We start from the raw sequence: 18,917 nt of genomic DNA, 5'->3' as shown, positions 1-18,917 counted from the left end.
AAGGGCAGGGTAAAGGAGAGAGAATGGAATGATAGGACTCATTGTAAAACATATTACACAATAAATTGAACACATGAATTATCTAAAAAAATAAGTAAAGTTTGGGATACATTTATATGTAAAAATATGTAAAAACAATTCTATTAATCCCAATAATAATAATAATAATAATATTAAATGTCTACATATACCTTGAAGTCCCCAGTAATTAAGGCAAATGAATATTCTCTGTAGAAATCCTTAACCCTATTTATTGTAGTTTTCCTTATCCGTTATTACTTTGCAGCCAGCATTCTTTTTATATTTTAGACATAAAACTTCAAAAGGTTTATTAATAAAGCAGTGAATCTTAGATACCCTGGTGATTAATCAATCATTGCCTTTAAAATACATGGACCTGGAATTTTTAAGACAGAGGTCAGCAAACTAGTCCATTTCAGGAGTAGGCAGGAGCACACTAGGCCAGGCTCTCTCTTGAGTCCCACCCTAATGGCTCCGTCCCCCACCAGGAACTCCCCTGAAGAGAAATCCCTCTTTTCTGCAATGCATACAGAGGAGAGGGAATGTTCCCTATTTACCCCGGCAGGGGCAGTGTTAACGCCGGCCATGGTAAATAGAGAAGGGAACCACAACACTGATGCTAAAGAGCTGCATGCGGCTCCGGAGCTCCAGCCCCAGTAGTTTGTTTCGGCTCTGCCGCGGGTTGCCGGACGGAATTAGGCCGGAACGGCCAGGGGGGCGTTAGGCTAGAACAAACTACCGGCTAGGCCGCATCTGGCCTAAAGGCCGGAGTTTTCCTACCTCTGGTTTAAGGTAATGTCAGATTCACTGTTTTATAAATAGACCTCCAAAAGTTTCAAGAGTAGTGGTTGCATTGCAGATTAATGTCAATAAGACACAATTACAGTTCTGTGGCACCGGGTAAACTGGTGGTAGAACCCCCATAGACATCACTACATATCCACCTATCACTTTACCCACAGCAGCAGACTGACAACATAGTCTTGGGTATTTTACAGCCAGACGGTTTTTAATACTTACACCAGGGGTGAGCGTTGTCTTTATTCTGGTGCCTTGACTTGTGCTTTAAAGAACAGCATTGTGCCATTTTATCACACACAGGGATTTACAGGAGTCGATCCATTCCTTATATCATTGAGGAAATGGAAGAAAGTGTTTAACTTCACATGCGCCACTTCTGCTTATCGGCCAGGTTGCAAGCTGCAGCACAGCGGATCACGGCAGGCAGATGTCTCGGTGCCTGTTGTTTTCAATGAGACATCTGCCGGTTTGTAGCCAGCTTTAGAAACTGGCATTAGTCATAGAAACAAATAAAATAAAACCTAATCCTTTCACATGAATTCCAGAAAATATACTAATAAAAAATAGATGATTTGTCAGTTTAAATGCTAAAGAAGAAAGCAGGAAAACCCAAAATTGGGTCTACTAATGGTGTCTGTGGCGTGTTTAGGATAAAAACCAATAAAATATTTGGGCTTGTGCCATGGCATTAAGCTGGTCTATGACAATATCTTTCCTATAGCCATCTCACTATATAATTCCTGCAAAATTCATAAAAGACCCTGTTAGAAAATAGCTCCTACCTACTATAAAGTGATATCTATCTACAGTATGGATATTTAATAAAAAACTACAATGCACTACAAACTGCAATAGGTTGCCCACCATACCACAATGGTTAAATGTTAGTTTAGGGCTGGGGCAACACAAGTACTCCTTCAATAAATGTTCCAGGTTGTGAAATGGCGTTAGCACCTTTAATTGCAACTCATAGTACCTTACAGGAAGCTATAGGGTATGGGTCACACAAAGAGGAACCTGCAAGAACAGGTATTAGGTAAGGTCATGGGGCTTTCTACATCCCCCTGGACCTAAACTATCATTTAACCCATATGGCTAGTCTTTTGCCCATCTGGGCAGCACTATAGGAAGCCTGCTGTTGTATTTTATCCAGAAAAGATAACAACCTTGGTCGATATGTTGGTTTATTTATGGGCCAGCCTGTGCTGCTTCAGACCACTTCAGCACCCCAGGCCCCCGCTGTTCCTATTCTTATGCAACTGATACAGAAGTGTTATTATATAACAAAACAAACAATACAATTCAAGTACATTCAATGACAGGTCTACATTATAGACTCAATAGTCTCTGCTTTGAGCTCTAAAAGAACTATTCAAAACTAAGTAAAACCACGCAGTTCAGAATTTACAGACAAGACTCCTACCAATAATAGTGCTCAATGGCAAATAATGGCTGATGTGCAATGCATAGTGTAACAAATATATTACAAATCAAAATTCATGAGTCACATCCAAGTAAATCAGAAGAATTCCAGTGCAGTGAAAAAGAATTGTTGATTTTGATTATATTGCTCTCCATTTTATTTCCTGAGAGTGTGTATGCTATAATAAATGCTACAAACAAATCTCAGCAGCATATCTTTTGTCATGGTAGAGGTTTGTCATTGGTATGCAATCTGATTCCCATCAAGGGGGGTACCAGGTCTACGCTGCATAGGACCAGTCTTTTGGTTTTTGGCGGGGTTTACATTGGTACCAACATTCAAAAAGTACATTGCAAGAACCACATCCTTGTGTATAATTTTTTTGCATATATTTAGAAATGAGCAATTCCAGTTGACAAGTAAATTGGAAAACCACTAAAAGCATCAAACAAACACTGCAAATGCACTAGAATTGTTTACCTCATTCTACCTTAATTTACCTAAACCTCAAATGCAAATAAATCTAATGAAATTTATTCAGAAAAACACTAAAATTGCAAAGGGCTAATGTATGTATAAGTACACTAAAACAAATTTAAATGAGTGTTACAAAATAACTACAATAAAAGAGTAAATATAATACATTATGCAGAAAGTACATGCTTTCAATCCTGTGTCTTGGCTGGGTTTAATAGGAGACAGATTTTGGCTGATGCACAAGCACTATTATAATGTATCCGATCTCTCAACACTTTCGATCACACCCACATCTACAACCCCTTGCTCTAATGTCAATATAACCCTTTTCAAAGTCCTCTGTCCAATTCCCAATTTTTGAAAAAATCAACCTCCAGTAGATGACACTACCATACTTTGGACAAGTTCCTCGTCCCTTGTCATAATTAGGCCATAGCTCTATTGGTGGGTATCAAGTGCCAACAGCTGGGTATCCGGCCAACAGCTGATCTACAATGAACAAGAGCAATCTACGCCCTTACCATTGCATGGCACTTGCATATGTAGCTTATGGCCAAAACCAGCACTGAGTATGACCTAAGTATGGCCATACAACTGCTTTAAAAAGCCAGTTACACAGCATACAACACAGCAATGGACTTTTTTTAAAAGTACACAATGCTATGCTCTTCATGGTCTACCCTTCAATTAGAGTTAAGCAGAGAAAACTCTGTGGGACACACCAGGTTTCACAGCTCGGCCTATGTTTTATTTTTGGCACATCAAAAGCCTGCCTAGACGTTTTTCTCAACCAGGGTTCCTTCCAGAGATTGCTAGGGGTTCCTTGAGTAATGAGATATTTGTGCATCTTAGGTCAGCTTACCGGTTACCAATGATCTTTTTGGCTATGTGTAAGGGTGACATTCTTCCCAGCGGCAAGCAATGTAAGAGATATTTTTCCAATTGACCACCAGGTTAATGAACTATGGGTTGTGGATGTAGTGATTATAGCAGGGGTTCCCTAAAAGACCTGAAAGTTATTTCAAGGGTTCCCCGAGGCTAGAGGTTGAGAAAGGCTAGCGTAGCGCAGTGCCTTAATATAAATAATCCCTTTCAACCTAGTGGCTCCCTACTGCTTATTCCCAAGCAACTGCTCTGGGAAAAGCAAAATGTAAACCATGGAAGACATATTGTATACTTTTAGGTATAATATGTAGTCATTGGAAACTCAAAATTCCCATTTAAATAAGTGACTTACGTGAGGTATATTCAGTGTTATGACACCAGCAATTATAGGAACACATACTTTGGGTTTTATTATTAATATTAATGGGTAAAAGAGCTGAGCTTCACAGCAGCAATAACTTGAGCGCTCTGATAAAAGTAAAGATTTCATGTAACCCGATGGAAGAATGTGCAGTGCTGAATAAGCCAGCAATAAGCTAATCACAGTCGCTGAGACTCCCTACTGTGCCTTACAAGCCCGGCCATCATTGTCAATATGACTATTATCATGATCAGGAGCCAGCTTGTGAAATAAAATTATAATTGTTGTCGACTAGCTAGCTTTGTGGTGTTAATTCACAGGACCGTTGCATGGTATGAATTGCTCTATAACGTGTTAAGGCACGCACATTGTCACAAAGAGCAGGCGCCCGTCGCTGCTGCTGGGAGAATCCGTCTCGAGTGTTTAATAATTGATTCTTTCAAGTGGTTTATAAGTGACTGAATTATGATTATAACTTTCATTAATTAGTTTACACGGGTCTGTAAAGTTTTAAGGGGACAGAGAAAAGAAGAGGCACGTTTCCAATTATGCAAATGTTGCCCTTTTTTTATTATATGTTTGCATTTAAAGTATTCCCATCAAACAAACTATGACGCCTACCATAGAGTTGAGGGGCTGTTTCTTTATCAAAGGGAGGGCCTTGGGAATTTCTATTTCTGGGTGTGGCAAAGGTTGAGCTTAAATTGGCCAATGTTCTGCCCATGCAGAACAAAGCAACAGGTTCACATAACATAATTAGCCTTCCCCAGCAGCTTATACTTAACTTTTTCTCACTCCCCCACCAGTCTGTTCAGCTGATAGGCCCAGGAGACGGCCCTCAGCATGAATCACTGAAGTCGTAACTTACATGTGGCTCCCTTTCTGACAAAGTTTATTAAGCCAGCACTGTCAAGACAGATTAAGTTGTATTCTTTACCAGACCCCAAAAATTGGGTATTTGCAGCAGCCCCATTGCTGAATAGAAAATATATTCTATGCATTCCAGAGTTGGGGTATTCAGGCAAATATGCACTAAATGGACAAACAAACACACTAAATGGTTTTCTTCAAACTAGAACTAGAAGTTTATATCCCCAACCCCCCAAGCTTCTTGCTGGCCAGAGAACAAAAAACAACTACCAAACACCTGGCATCTGGAGATTCTTTCTTCGTGCCAACTGGCCAGTGATTCTCTGTTTCTTTTGCCCACCTTCTAAGTATCTGGAGTTCAACATTTATTTATTTAAAGTTTAGTTCCAACCTTCAGTCCTGCACAGTTGTACAGGTTCATCTTATGCTTTCCAATATTTTACTGCGGTCAGACTATAGACGTTGCAGAAAGAAAAGAAAAAAGAAAGCGAAAAATAGAAAATCCATTCCAGGAAATTAAAGGCCATATCATAAAATATTTTATTTAAATACAAAATGACAATAAACAATTACATAACATACACCATGCTGTCTCTTGCATGGGCACCCACTAGGATATTCCCGCTGTTGACGCGTTTCGCGGAATCTATGTCCACTTCTTCAGGACAGGCAGGGAGATCTAGGGTGTTAACACATAATCATAGCATAAGTATTTACAATTATTTTGATTTCCGATGTACCTAAATAAAAGTTTTTATGATTTTTATATCAGTACTTCTGGCTTTTAAAGTCCCAATTTGGATTTTTTATTTTTTGCTTTGACTTTAACTAGGGATGTGACCTTGAAAAGATGAAATATAGAGGAACTATAGGGGAAAGTAGCAGCAGAAGATACAATTGCACCACTGAGCTGCAACAAATAGAAAAAATGCTTAAACCATATTTGTTTATTTGACAAAAAAGGTCATTGTTTATGCAACTTTTTCCTCTTTTTATCTAGTGTAGGCGATTCTCCTTAGCTTGTGTATATGATTCTCTTTACTCCTAACATTAGACTAGGAGGGAGATGGTCAGAACTGGGAGCTAGTTAGGTGTGCTGCATGAAAATGTGCTGACAAGGCACATGCTGATAGGAGGCGAGAACAGAAGGATGACCTCATCAGTCTGACGCTGCTTGTTGCACCGCCTAGTCAACAGCCAGGGGAATAAAGATACCATTGTATTCTTCCCCTGTAAGTGGTGTTCTTTATTTTGAATACCCTATGGTAGAGTTATGTAAATCTCATGACTTGATGGACAGAATTACAGGTCCTTTTGGAAAGTAAAACAGCTCTGCATATTTATCTGTTTTCCCAGAGTTCAGCTTTAGGCTCCCATTGGAGTTTCACTCTCCCACACTAACATTGCAGCAATACACTTTATTGTTAATCCTTTAAAAATATGATTTTGTGTAGACAAGCAAGGTAGGACATGTGTCTGCAAGTGACTTTTACCTCCCTTCCATTCAATTTCCATGCTCCGCGCTACTGTAGCCCAGTGATAATAACTGCTTAGCAGATAGAGAGCAGTAGTGAAACTTTGTTACTTCCAATCAGTTACAGATATCCTTCATTACAAGCCGCTTGTTTAAATGTTGAAAAGCCCAGACCTCTCTCAGCGGTGCATGGATAGAATTACAGCGTTGATGGATTTGGATTGGCTTCTGACACCGCTCGGCAGAAGGAGATGAGATTTTATAGCAAGATGAAACATGGAATTCATTGAAAGCGGCAGCAGCACATACGTCTTTTCAAGTTCCACTAGTTTTCAGAATGAGACCTCCTGGCTGTTTTTAATGACTTTTTGCCTTGCTACAGCACCGCACCGCTACTAGTCATCATTTTATTTCTTCGCCCGCCTTGTGTTCCCCAGATAGTGCATTCCCTGTCAAAGGCGATAGCTGCAATCGTTTCCAGAAATGCGGTACATCTGCTAATTTTCTGCCTCTCCCGGAGATTTATCCCATCCTCCCTAATAGAGAGATTCATTGAAATTATGGAGGCATTGGATATACATTGTGCGAATCCTTGAGTAAATGTTAATGGAATGTTTATCCTTTAGCTCTGATATGCAAAATGGATTTTTCTGCTGTTTGTGTCCCCATTGGGGAGATGTACCCCTCTTTAACAAATGCTACCAAGAAAAAAAAAGTTAGAGAAAATATAAAATTATAGTTCATCCCCTAAACAGGAGTAATGTTTCAGCAGGGGCACCTGATCTGTAAACAACTAAGAGAGGAATACCCCTAACCTTGGAAAGTTTTCTCTAATTTATTGTTGTGAGGCTGCGAGACAGGACGTGAAGGGTAAGTAAACTTGCTTAAAATACCTTTTTTAACTTAAAACGCTTGTTCCTGTGCTCACATTGCCAATCAGTGACAGCCAAACCAATGTCCCCATACAGAGTTGTATTGCAGAGAAGGGAAGGGGGTATGTATGACCAGACCCCTACATTATTTAGTGAACTGGGTTTACCCCTGGTAAATAGTGGACTGCATTGCCATATTTAAGCATCTTGCACAGCTACTATAACTGAAAAGTCGATTATCCTGAACTAGCCCTCTCTTTCGATTGCATTAATCAATCTAAAGATACTTTGGCCCTGATTTACGAAAGCTCTCCAAGGCTGGAGAGAATACACTTTCAGAAGTGAACTGGGTGATCCAGAAAACATGGAATATATTTTTAAAAATCATTTGCTATTTGCTAGCAAATGTTTTGAATCCTGGACCAGATCCATTTCAGGTTTGCTGGATCACTCAGCTTCACTGGTGAAAGTGTATCCTTTCCGGCCTTGGAGAGCTTTCATAAATCAGGGTCTTTGTGTTAATTCAGTCACTGTTGTGTTTCTGTGGTTCATATACAGGCTCTTCACACAAGCAATATTTTACATAGCATAGCAAATAAGTGAAAAAAGGCTGACTTCAGCCATCCAAACATGTGCAAGGAGAGGGGAGGGGGACAAGTGAGTGGCACCCCATTGATAATTGCCCAATTTATCCCAGGAAAAAATCATCTGATGCGTGTACAACATTAACAGGACAGAATTTGTTATTCAGATCTAAAAATCCTCTAATTTTCCTCTACCACGGTGCTTGAAAAATGCTGATATCAACCAAAAAATGAATCATATTCTTGGTGAATTGGTGAAAATAGCATTAGAAAAAATGAAGCAGATGGGATCATATGAACAAAGGGACCAAATTTGGGTCCAGAGCTTCATATGACAACACAACACTCATGTATGCATTGTCTCTTTTATTGTTATTACAGTATGGTAGTTGTAGAATACTTGGCATTATAAAAACAGAAGGAGGAGCTGCAATACCCCTTTAAAAGCTTTACGTAGACACAAATAAACGCATAGATGTGTGCCGTCTTAACACTTCACCTACTCTTTTAAGAGAATTTGCCGCATTGCGAGAGAGAGACGCCAGGCGCCTCTTAAACAGTATTTTGGATGATATCAGATGTGATCTCTGGTATAAACATTAACAAGGTACAAAGTGGCCTAGCAATCTCATTCGGGAGGAGAAATAATTGCTTTGTTAGGATAAAACAGATAAGCGGCCATGTTGTTAGAAGGTACGTAATAGAGTAATCTGTGCTCGAGTTGTCTTGCGAGATACAAAGTGAAAATCTAGAGAGATGTAATCACTGGAAAGAACATTATTTCTGCTCTGCTATTTTTAATCATCCGGGTATATTTTAAGCAACAGTGGCGATATAGGTGGACTCTAGGACCGCAGGTTACCAATAGACATAAGATGTCAAGAATGAGGGTTTTAAAAGTGCTTGGGGACAAAATGTTGGCAGTCACATGGTGCAAGCACATTCACAGCATGTCTTATCTCCAGCCTTTGCCAATCAGGTTTCATTGTGATGGCACAGAAATCTTAGTTTGATGTTTGTCAAAGCACGGGAAAATTGTAAAGGAAGTTAGCCACATTGAATCAGTAACTTGAATTACAGCACATAAGGCTTGTTCAGAAGGGCAATGTATGGAGTAACACTATAGTGTAATAAAATAACCTTTGGCAGCCAGTTGGATGGACACCTTTTGTTTGGATGGGCACCATTTTGCTTTGTTGTTACGGATGAGATCAATGTCAAGAAGGTAAGTTGCTCTTTGAATATAATCGGCAAATAAACCTTTGAATGACAATGCAGGTCTTTGTCACACTCCAATGATCTTAGTGCAAATGCCTTCAATACCCAGCCCCTTTATTATGACAATAATTGTTACCAACAGCCTTTTCCCTGTGAGTATACATCAAAGTATATGTGTACTGGAATGCTAAGCTGCTAAAAGTAATGTCAGGTTATAATATTAATCTTAAAAATGTCCACATATTTTATATCTTTAAAGACCTCCTAAGTACAGAAAAATACCCACAGATCTGCCAGCAATGCACTCAGCTTCTAAGCCCTGCTATGGGATGCACACTGCATTTTTGTGGACTTAGTGTTATCAGCCCTCCCAGATTTTCTGGCCAAGCTACTTAGACACACCATCTCCACAATAAAAGGTCAATTATTCTGTAGTCCCAAGATAAAGACTACAATGGCACCTTACACACACACGGACAAAACAATTGCACCCGACCCATGATAATATTAAAAAATAATAAAGGACACATTTTGGGTATGTTATTTAAGTGGTGGCCCATTGAATAGCAAACTGCACATGAAAAAACACATACATGTAAATGGACCCCAGGTCTTTGGGAAATCTCTTTACGCATATAATGTTCTAGGTTTTATGATGAGATAACTATGGCCTATTTCCAGTGCTAAAATATAGACCCCATAGAAAAAGTCCCATCAGATTTGTCACAGAGTGTGCAGTGCCCAGAGTTCAGACGGCACGTTCCTTATACCAAATGAATTTGTAATGTGAGCTTAATGCTCGGTCCTCCGCACACAAAATTCCTGGCTTATGAGGAAACAGAATATTCTATGTGACACAGCCCAAGTAAGTCTTTACCTAGAATCTCCATTTGCAGCAATCTGAGCTGTGTGGTCATCTGGGTATTTTTTATATGGGATTTTATGCAGTGTAGGTAGCAGGAACAGAATCTATGCGTGTTGTAGTTGTTAAGCATTTAGCAGGTCTGTATATAGAGTTCTTGTTGTCCTTGGCAGAAATTTATGCTATCACCTAGTCTTATTGCTATGAACTCTCTTTTCTTGTATCACAAACATTTGCCTTTTTTATTATTTTGTTACTTAGTGTTGCTGGTCTTCTGAGAGTGGGTTTACTGTGACTGCACATGAGCAGCCATCTATAGCATCCATCAGAAACCCGGGTGACAAAAAGGAAAATAATTAGTGGTTTTCTAAATGCTTACTTTTCCTTATATTCCTTATTATTCCTTATATAATAAATATAATAAATTTAACTGCAAAAGTGAAGGGACAATTGCCTTGCACAGCCCTCTCCTCCTAGTTTGCCATAGCCCTCTCCTCTGTTGGAAATGTCCAGTTACTGTTTGTTCTGGCTTAACTCCTCCACCCTTCCCTTCAACTCCTTACATAATATGGCAGCTGGAGAGGAGTGTAAGGCAATACTACAGTATATAATGTTGCTCAGTATTCACACTTTACAACGTTGAGGTCCAAATATTGAATCGCGGCTAGGTAGTTTATACGTATTCCTTGTAGCTTTGCTCCCACATCCCCAAAAACCTATTGGTAGATGTAACCCAGTTGCTGAAATATGGCACATCACAAATGCAACATTTGGAAAAGGGAACATCCAGGCAAGGGCTGATTTACCTAACTATGGAGTCTCACTGATTTTGCTCCAACACTTTTACGCCCAACTGTTGGCCCCACTATCCCAGGAAATGCACCAGGTAGAGTTGTGCCCACCTGTATAGGCCAGCTGTATCAACCCTGGAATTCATGAGACATTGAACATCAGCATGCACTTTCCATTATTTGTCAAAAACAATAATTGTGTAGAATATCCCTTTCATTAGGCAAAACTATACACATGTTTAGTCCAATCACCCACAGCAACCAATCACATCTGACAATATTGAAATCAAGATCATTTCTAACTGGTTGCAAAGGGTTTCGGCACTTAGACATTGCAGTTGCTTCATTACAAGGGCCCGTGTGATACTTTTTTCTCAGTTTTTCACTTGTGATAATTTAGTTGGCGATCACAGATTAACTTGTAATTAATCAAGTAATCAAGATGTAATTAGGAGCTAAGTAATTCGCTCAAGTAAATATATTGCTAAGGAGCTTTGCTTGTGGATGCCTCATGAGAGATGAGCCCACAGTCCATCCTTCAGAAAAGTACATAGATCATAATCAAAGCAAATATATCATTAGAATTCATTATGGAGCCTTGTGAAATAGCATTAGATGTGATATTCTACAAGTGTTGGCATTCCTCTCTCTGCAGTTACCAAGCTAAATTGATCCAATCAGACTTCATCAGATGAGATTTGCCTGCGTTTGAGGACATAAAATATAAAGATTATTAGGACAGAGTCACGTATTTACTATCTGTTCTGAACTTGTGCTGGACTTCTCTCTACTGGATCTGATGTATGTTCTCTATCAGGTACTCTTCTTTCCCTCCCTGTTCAATGGGTTCACTGGGTTTGATCCAGTGGTGGGTTATGGGCCCCAATGGATGTACAAGTCTGTATACTTTTTTTAAATTTTATGGGAATTTATCCCGGGTGAACATGGGATGCTTTCACCTCCAATGTCATTAAATGATCAAATCCGACATGAGTTCAACAATTGCAAGTGATCATTGGGATTCTGATCAGAAGACATGTCAGTAAATACCCATTGAGAGTATACAGCCATGTGTGTAGAAATGTTCCAGACATATCTCCAGATTGTGTTTTCTACTTTGATATTTGCAGATTTCATGATTTACAGTTCCTTTTTTTTCCCACCCCTGATCGCCACTTTTGTGGTTATTGTCATGTTTCTAAAGAGATCAGAGTCGGAATTCTTTATAACTCCTGTTACTCATAACTGGGGGAAGCCATATTATAATAGAAAATGGTGGGGATCGCTCCCAATGACCATGCTCAATTCATACAGCACTTGACTGGTTGCAGTGGAGAGCAGCCACTTGATTGACTGAACAGGCTTTCCCAATCAATGGTTCATCAATATATTGATTCAATATCCTTAGATTTAATGTTTATATTAAATCTAATTTCTAATCCATTAAAAAGGTTGACTAGTATAAGGCTGCTTTTATTCCCCGCTATATGATAAGCCTGGTGTAGTTGGCAGATTTTCAATTCTTTTATTTTCCCATCCTAACTAATTGATATCTACAGTTCTGAACCGGTTTACAATAATAAGCTAATTGCACTGCTTTTTGGTTTCCCATCCATCTCCAGTGATGTGTTTATGATAAACTGTAGCTATTCCTAGACAAAATACATCTCCTGTGTACAAAGTAAGCAATAATATTGATTGCAATATCTTCTGGTCAAGGATTTCTTATTGTCTAATGTCTGCAGTGTGCGTCTGGAAATCATTCTTATATTGACTTTCTCTTACTGTCCAGCTTCACATTTATCTGTTCTGGCTGCAAAGTTTGCTCACTTCACCATCATTAATCTTCACTTAAAGTAAACCTGTCATAAAAGGAACATAGAGGCTGCCATTGCTGACCTCTCCTTTTGATAGTTGGCAGGCTATCACTCTTACTCTCTGGCCTCCATGTTTGAGTCTTTGACCCCAAGCAAAGATGCAGATCTGGGGCACTGACTTTTCTATGACTTTCTTGATTTGCATATTGATCACAGGTCAGTGTTCTAGCAAGGTGTGGATGTTTAAGTCTGTTTTAGATGAGGTCCTTTTAGATGTTCTTCAAAGACTCTGAAATTAGTTAGCGTTTATCAGTGCTCAACCCAGAAATTTTTTTAAGCCGGTTGGGAAGAAATTGTAGGTGGGTGGCGGCCCCTGTATTGTGACCAAACTCTTTAGTAACCACCCAAAAACAGCCAGGTGGGTGCTGAAAAGTGCTTGGTGGTGCGCCCAGCTAAAAAGGCCTGGGGAGAACTCTGTTTATGATTGCTCTGCCTTCCTTCTAAGATGGACTCTTGCCTACTTTTGTCAAATCTGCTGACTACCATGGCAAGCAATTAATATGATCACTTATATTGGCTATTAAATCTTGAAAAATGAGGGTGATATCATGTTCAGCTCCAATTCCTTATTCTCCCCAAACATTTTGGGGTTTGCTACTTTCATTACAAAGACAATAGTTATCTTTCATTTACCAGCTTGTGTTTTAATCTTTCTTAGTCTTTGAGTACCAATGAATGCCCTATGATAGTTTTTTTTTGTACAGTTATCCTGGTCCAGTTGATTTTCTTTTAAATACATTAAAGAGATACTGTCTCTCTCCACACTGGTCCTGCTTTTTTCTTTGTCCGGATACAGTCAATTCTTTTCCTTTTTTCTTAAAAAGCGACTTTGTATATCTTTTCTGTACACCCCATTTTCTTTGTAAAATGTCAGGGGAGTCTGCACTGTAAAACGCCCATGCTGTGCATAAAAGAAATCTGGAAATATTTTGCATTCAAAGTCATTCGAAATGCCGAAATAATCACTTAGATTAATCCCTCTATAACCGCAGTTTGTGCTATGAAGTTGTATAATGAGAATGAGGAGATGTAAATCATGCATATGTTTGGATTACTGAAGGGGGTCAAAAGCAGACACGGTAAAGTTCCTTTACTTGCCTTTCTCTAACTAGAACATTTGAAGAGCTCAGTATGCAAATTATGACTTCAGCTTTAAAGTCAGATCCTACACAAGCCCCCATTTTTGAAATGTGTGTCCAACTGCTGCATAGTATGGGATGGAGCAGGCATGCCAAAGCTTTGACTCTGCAACCAGAAGTCAGTATTCATATACTGGGCATCCCAGGTTTGTGCTTCCAAAGTTGCTCATTAAGATGAATAAGTTATAACATAATGGACTAAAACACCTTTGACAGGTTAACAGTTCCTATGTGTGTATTTAGCTTGTGTATTTATGTTTGCCTGGAGTTCAGCTTTAAATTCAACCAAGGCAGGCAGAAGGAGGGGAAGTGGCATGCAGTTTGCAGAATTTCAAGCAGTGAAAAAGTACTGTCAACCTTTAAATGCTCTACAGTTGCAAATGTTCATAAAATATGTGAATCTTTTGACAGATAAAACAAATACCTATATAAATATATATTTAACTCTTTATGCTTGGGAGGAGTAACCTTTTAATTTTCATGCTTCTTGTCGGCAGCACGAGAATGGTAGTTCAGTTTAGAATAGGCGGAAAGTCCTTTACTGCTAAAATGTAAGTAGTTAATGGCTTGTGACAGCAGATGTGAATATTAAATTCTGAAAACGTCCTTAAAATTCAGCATCACAAAATCTCCCATTTCTGCTCAGAATATCTCTGTCTATTGTGCTCTGGTTATTAATTTTTTATCTCGCCATAGCAAATGTGCTTTCCATGCCTTGTGCGTCTCATTAACAGATCTAGCGACAGAAATTCAGAATTCCAAATGTAACCGAGAGGCTGAAATTGTCTCTTCGAGTTGCTTATGCTCTGGCTAATAGAGCCATATTTCGGCTCGGTTAAGCAGAGTTTCCCCTTTAGAGTGCAGGTATGGGCCCCAGAGATAGTCCGTTCCCTTGCGGTGTTCATTATTGGTTTAATTGTGAACATGCAGGTGTGTGTGACAACTTGTGGAGTGGGTACATTTTCTTGAATGTATTGAATGAATTTCGGCAGGGGTCATAAAGAAAAATAGGAGAATAGTCTAGAAAGAGAGAGCTATGGAGAGCAGAAGAAAAGGGCAGTGGGGAAAAACTGGTTGGAGTTAGGCCAGTGCACATCTCTCAGGGAGTTCGCCTATGGTAGTCACAATTGCTTCCTCTGCCACCCTCTCCTTGGCTTCTGCCACTGACTTCAAAGCCCTTTTTCCAAGATGCACACATGCTGAACCTGTTATTATTGATATAACATGTTACTTTAAAACAATAATTCACATTGTCATTTACAGCCCTGATGAAGTGAATACATACTGAAACCCTGAAACGTGTTGGCAAAGCTTTTAAAATTAAAAAAAAATTAAAAAAAAGCCATTCATTCATATTATTATATAATATATTTTATATTATTAATGTTTTATATTTTATTATATATATATATAGGTATATATACCCTGTATATTGTTTTCCAGCTGAAGTCAAGGCCTCACTCCCTGGTATATATTTACTTCCACTTAACCATTCTATTTGCCACCTGCATTCAAGTAGCTGTATAAAGTCTTAGTTGGACTTAATTTAGCTGAGCTGCAGGATTAATAACTGATTTTCCTCTGTCCTGGTGATATATTTGACTCTCCATGCTAACTACAACATAGGGGTACCTAAGAAATGAACCAGGCTGCACCCGGCCTGTTTAAGCCAAACATTTTTTTAAATTTGACAGACTGAATTTTGCCAACAGAGGAGGCTTCATGCCTATAAAGGGAATCTCATTGGTCCTTAGCTCTCTCTGAGCTCCCTGTTTCCTTTATCAGCCCTGACACTCCTTTTACATCATTTTTTACAGCCTTTTGTTATATATATATATGTATATATATATATATATATATATATATATATATTTATATAGTGACAAGGCACTTAGGCTTCAGCACAGAAGAAGAAAGTCATAAAGTTTCACAATTATTGGGATCTGTTCAAATTTGAAACTGTATGACCTTCTTCTCCTGTTCCTTAGTGCCACATTGCTACATTAATGTTCAATTTAGTTCAGCGCTCCAAAGTCACGATGATGTAAACCCGATTCATTTTAGATTCAATTCCAATTATTAGTATAGAAATAAAAAGTTCCTGCATGTATGTCAGTGGTTAAAACATTCTTTTTTACTTAGCTATTTTTAGTTGGTGCAATTGCTCAGGTTTTAAGGCAGGTTTATTATTTGTTGTTTTTAATAAAATGTCACTTTTATGCATTCAGCTCAGTATGCTTTATGCAGGAAAACTTACATTTGCTCATTCACAGAAATTACATCAAATTATATCCCACTGTGCATGCCGGCGTTTTAAGACACATATAGCTCACTCACAAAGGGTCTATTAATCGGGTTCCATCAAGGTTATGACAGCACATGGCTGCTTTTGCAGGAGATCAGTACAGGGATTGTTGTACGGGAGTCTTCAGAACAGAAGAAGACTTGATGCTCGCACTCCGGTGGTTAGAAATAACTGTGAAAATGTGCATGGTACATTGATACCACCGTTACAGGCCATGGGCAGCCATCCAGTAGACACAAGCCCAACCAGACACATTTCTATGTCTAATGATTTATTTTTAAACATTAGAAGTCTAGAGCAAAGATGAAAACCTTTCATGGACCTTTACTGTAATTTACGATGCAGATCAGATGAATGTTATAGAGGAGAGTTACTGCTGATGGTGTTATTTTGTGGAGAACACAAGCAGTTTAAAAATTATCCATGAGTCAGTTACGTGCCTAACCAAAAGGCACTCCTAGGTGTCTGTTTATAAATTATAATTAATGGGCAATCTTCTTGATGGAGAATCAATCCCTGCCATTGAAACCCGTAGAAAATGCTCCACCAGAAAAAAATTCCGTGAAAGTCATATTCCGTGCATTATAAACTGACCCTGTAATATATGGAAATGACCATCCAAAGTAATAAGGTTTTATACCTAATCAAGTTCATAAGTATTTTGAAATAATATATGGCCAGGTAACTATTATTTTGGAGGCTTTAGCAATGGAAGCCCCCTTATTTTTAATATAGGTCTCCTTTACGTAGTGATGTGTACAAAGATTTGCACAAACTCGATTGAAGTTGATAATTCATCTTACGAAAAGACTTCACATCACTTGCATTATCCCGCACAAAAAATATTCATGTTTTTTCGACACAATCCCACACATGCATCATTCCCAGCACCGGGCATTCCCTGACACACAGAAAGAAATATGCCACCATTTGTCTTGGAGCATGAAACATGGCGGACTGTTTTACAATTTATTGTCTGGAAGATTGCTCGTGGCAGGTGTGAATTTCGCCACATAAACCTAAATCCAAAGATGTAAACAAAGGACGTAAATAAATAACACAGTGTGCTGAAAAATACTTTTATACATAAAATATCCTGACAAAAGACCTTTCTGCATGCTCGATTATGCTGAATTTCTTTCCACTGTTGTGACTTCCAACCGGCTCTCATGCCAGAGATCAATTGCTTGCGTGTTATTCCTCATAATGAAACATCTGGTACTTTGCCCTTTACCATCTCAGCAAATAAAGCGGCTCACAACTCTTCTCCGCGTTGTTAGGGCTTACAAAATGGAACGGGCTCTTGACTTAGCAATACGGGCTCCAGTCAAATATGAATGATTTGCATTTAAAGGAGTTCTATTATGAGACAAATGTACAGGTTTCAGAAGAAGCCGCTTGCCTGGCTGCCAATGCATTGGATTTATTAAATTGTGTGTGGGTCAGTGATTTAGGCAACATTGAAGCCAAAGGGTCTACGAGACAGCCAGCATGTTTTAGAAGATCGGAAAGGTCAACATCCATATTTGTTTCATTAGGAATGCTGGCCTCCTCTAAAGTAGCTCCAGTCATAGTTTTCATTTTTTTTTGTAGATTAGGAATGAGTCAAAGTGCAAGTAAACTTTATTTGTTCATTGTGTTCTATGAAATATACCATAAGAATTGTTTTTTGCTTTTTAAGCATTAAAGCAGAATTAAACCCTGCTATACCCACCTGTCCCTGTTTCATTGCAGGGCGTCTCTATCTTCTTTTTTTTTCTCTTCCTAGTTGTGATCTTCTTCTATGTTGATTGGATGGGCCAAGATTAATGTCGATGTGAACATCACCTGTATACCCATTGTTTAGGCCAGAGGTGGGCAAACTCCGGCCTTTAGGGCAGATACAGCCTAGCCAGTAGTCTGTTCCGACGTAACTCCCCCCTGGTCAATCGGCTTAATCCCAGCTGGCAGGGGTCGGCAACTTGTGGCTCCCGAGCTGCATGCGGCTCTTGAGCCTCCTTGTTATGCCTCCCCTATTTACCGCGGCCGGCGTTAACATTTCCCTTCAGGGGTGTTCCTGGTGGGGGCAGAGCCAGCAGCGTGGGACTCGAGAGAGAGTCCGGCCTAGTGTGCCTTCTTGACCTTCTGAAATGGCCTAGTAGCCAAAAAAGTTTGCTGACCCCTGGTTTAGGCCATTGGCTGGTGGAGGTCAGTGCTGGTTTTTGCTGATTTTTGTGCCACTGACCAATCTGATCTCAAATCCCTGTAGTTCGTGTTTCAGTTTTGGAATCATTTTAATTGTGTATTAGTAAAAAAAGCAAACTGATGTCTTCTCTGCTTCATCTTCAAAGCAGATTTGTTGTTGCCACTGCATCTTAGTCATAATATTGGAGCATAGGAAAAGACTACAGTGCTGCCTGACGGGAAAGAATAGTGTTAGGCTATCTACACAAATAAGAGCACTGTCGCTGTCTTTTGTGATTGTTTCCAGTGAGAGATGAATGAGCACTGTACACACAGCCCTGTTCTATGGAGAGGCGGAAGGATGAGCGAGCGGCACTATCCCTATTCCCAATCGATCAGTGATAAGTCTATTGGGATTGATTGATGAGCAACATCCGAGGACCCCATTTATCTGGGGCAACAATTATTTGACATCTGTACGCACCCTTAGACTCCTGATGCAATGTTTTCTATTTTATTATTATTACCTTTTGTAGAAAAATTGTTTCTGACTTTGGCCTGATTCCAATGTTTGCTGGATAGAGGCCATCAATCAACCTGGAAGGACTGAAAAATTACTGCAAACAATAGCTGTCTCTCTCTCTCTCTCTCTCTCTCTCTCTATCTATCTATATAAATATATTTAGTAATTTTTGAGAAATCTGTTTAGCCTATTATCAGAAAGTAACCAAATCAGGAACAATCTCCCAATGCCCCATCAAAATTAAAATCACAGAATCTCCAATCTTGATGCT

The 18,917-nt window shown here is 39.2% G+C and overlaps 1 protein-coding gene across 5 annotated transcripts in view; it reads left to right on the top strand.

The window, feature by feature from the left end:
* KLHL29 (kelch like family member 29) overlaps positions 1 to 18,917 on the top strand; it is a 642,275-nt gene that overhangs the window by 256,704 nt on the left and 366,654 nt on the right. The window lies entirely within an intron of this gene.

The sequence above is a fragment of the Pyxicephalus adspersus genome, chromosome 4, assembly GCF_032062135.1.
Source record: "Pyxicephalus adspersus chromosome 4, UCB_Pads_2.0, whole genome shotgun sequence".
NCBI lineage: Eukaryota > Metazoa > Chordata > Amphibia > Anura > Pyxicephalidae > Pyxicephalus > Pyxicephalus adspersus.
Note: the sequence above shows the minus strand (reverse complement) of the source record. Positions and strands in the feature narration are given on the sequence as shown.